This window comes from Mus caroli, chromosome 3 (genome assembly GCF_900094665.2).
Source record: "Mus caroli chromosome 3, CAROLI_EIJ_v1.1, whole genome shotgun sequence".
Lineage (NCBI taxonomy): Eukaryota > Metazoa > Chordata > Mammalia > Rodentia > Muridae > Mus > Mus caroli.
The window spans coordinates 68,471,592-68,472,997 of record NC_034572.1 but is presented as its reverse complement, the minus strand read 5'-3'; positions in this window follow the sequence as shown (position 1 = coordinate 68,472,997).

Sequence of the window (1,406 nt, the reverse complement as noted above, 5' to 3'; positions counted from 1 at the left end):
CCCAGAAACTTAGGATACCCAAGATATAAGATATAATTTGCTAAATGCATGAAACTCAAGAAGAACGAAAACCAAAGTGTGGACACTTTGCCCCTTCTTAGAATTGGGAACCAAACACCCCTGGAAGGAGTTACAGAGACAAAGTTTGGAGCTGTGTCAAAAGGATGGACCATCTAGAGCCTGCCATATCCAGGGTTCCATCCCATAATTAGCTTCAAAACCCTGACACCATTGCATATATTAGCAAGATTTTGCTGAAAGGACCCAGATATAGCTGTTTCTTGTGAGACTATGCCAGGGCCTAGCAAACACAGAAGTGGATGCTCACAGTCAGCTAGTGGATGGATCACAGGGCCCCCAATGGAGGAGCTAGAGAAAGTACCCAAGGAGCTAAAGGGATCTGCAACCCTATAGGTTGAACAACATAATGAAATAACCAATACCCCGGAGTTCTTGTCTTTAACTGAGGCTCCTCTCAATTTCCATCCCTGTAATTCTTTCAGACAGGAACAATTATGGGTCAAAGTTGTGACTGTGGGATGGCAACCCCATCCATCACTTGATGTCCTGTCTTTCTGCTGGAGGTGGGCTCTATTTAAGTTACCTCTTCCTACTGTTGGGCATTTCATCTAAGGTCCCTCTCTTTGAGTCCTGAGAGTCTCTCACCTCCCAGGTCTCTGGTGCATTCTGGAGGTTCCCCCAAGCCTCCTATTCCCTGAGGTTGCCTGTTTACATTCTTTCTGCTTGCCCTCAGGTCTTCAGTCCTTTTCCCTCACCCAATACCAGATCAGGTTCCCCTCTCCTCGAGACTCCCCTCCACCTATGCACATTCCCTCCCAAGTCCATGCCCTTCCCTCCCTCCCCATTTATGATTGCTTTCATCTCTCTCCCAAGTGGGACTGAGGTGTCCTCACTTGGGCACTTCATCTTGTACAGCTTTTTGGGTTCTGTGGAATGCGTCTCGGGTATTCTGTACAGTTTTGGGAGTTTGTTTTTTTTGTTTGTTTTTTATTTTGTTTTTTGTTTTTGTTTTTGGCTAATATCCACTTATTAATGAGTACATAACATGCATGTCCTTTTGGGTCTGATAGAAGAATGGATACAGAAAACATAGTTCATTTACACAATGAAATACTACTCAGGTATTAAGAATGAGGACATCCTGAGTTTTGCAGATAAATGGATCGAACTAGAAAATATCATCCTGAGTGAGATACACCAATTTTCTAACTGATGTTTTTTTGGGGATATTTGTAGATGGAAGTTACATTGTAACCTGGGTTTTCCCAAAGTCTCTCTGTAGACTGGAGCACTACTCTCTTACCAAACAGACATCCTTATACAAATCATAGTGCCCCAGGCTTCGGATACCTCCCTGAGATATTTAGAAGCAAGTCTTCACTCCA